This window comes from Rhincodon typus, unplaced genomic scaffold (assembly GCF_021869965.1).
Source record: "Rhincodon typus isolate 14 unplaced genomic scaffold, sRhiTyp1.1 hic_rhity00000054, whole genome shotgun sequence".
Lineage (NCBI taxonomy): Eukaryota > Metazoa > Chordata > Chondrichthyes > Orectolobiformes > Rhincodontidae > Rhincodon > Rhincodon typus.
Window position 1 is genome coordinate 49,601 of NW_025965692.1, and position 1,189 is coordinate 50,789.

The window sequence follows — 1,189 nt, forward strand, 5'->3', positions numbered from 1 at the left end:
AGTTGGGTTGGTTTGGTTTGAGAACATGGTCAGTGTGAACTAGTTGGACTAAAGGGTCTGTTTCATGCTTTATGACTATAAAAACTGGTAGAAGATGAGCAGCACCAGATCCCCAAGCATTTTTTCCATTTGTCAGTAAATAGAAAGTAATTAAGTTTGCTCATTGTTTTCTGACAGAAATTGCTTGATAATTATTTTACTTCGATGTGACCTTCATTATCAAGCAAATTGCTCGAAAAGCAAATTAGCATTAGCAGAGAATCCCTTAATAGTCTATTTGTATATTGTAGCGGTGTTGCAGGCAACCTCTGTTTTGTGTGCTAAAAATGGTGTACAGGTATGTGGCCTGTTTGACTGAATCAGAAGGCTAAGACGAAACAATAGTTGTGCTGTGCTATTCGGTGGTAGCCATTAATTGCACGCTACAACATGATTGTGAAGCTTTTATTTTGTTTCCACGCACTGAACCACTTGCCAATATTTAACAATTCTCTCGGTCTTGCACTCTCTCTTTCCTCCCATTTAAAGAATCATTTTTGGATTTTTTTTTAAAAGTTAAAATAAAGCAAAAACTTATAACAGTAATTACTGCTCCAAGACATCGAGGAAATCGGCTCCAGCACGGGAAAAAACCTCAAGAAAAAAGTAGCTCTTACAGCCATGATTCTCTCCTGTCCTGCAGAGGTTTACAACATCATGAGGGGCATAGATAGGGTGGATATCCCAATTCTTTTTCTGAGGGTAGGGGAATTCAAAACTAAAGGGCAAAGGTTTAAGGTGAGAGGGGGAAGATTTTAAAAGGGATCTAAGGAGCAACTTTTTCATGCAGAGGGTGATGCGGCTATGAAAGGAGCTGCCAGAGGAAGTGATGGAGGTGGGCACAATTACAACATTTAAAAGGTGCCTGGATGGGTTTACAGATATGGGCCAAATGCTGGCAAATGGGACTAGATTAATTTACGATGTCCAGTCAGCATGGATGAATTGGATTGAAGGGTTTGTTTCTGTTCCGTACAACTCCATGACTATGACTAATTCTATAACTGAAGTTGACATGTCACAACCTAATAAGTCCAAATTATGAGATAACAAGGTGTAGAGCTGGATGAACAGAGCAGGCCAAGCAGCATCAGAGGAGCAGGAAGGCTGATGTTTCGGGCCTAGACCCTTCTTCATTTCTGAAGAAGGG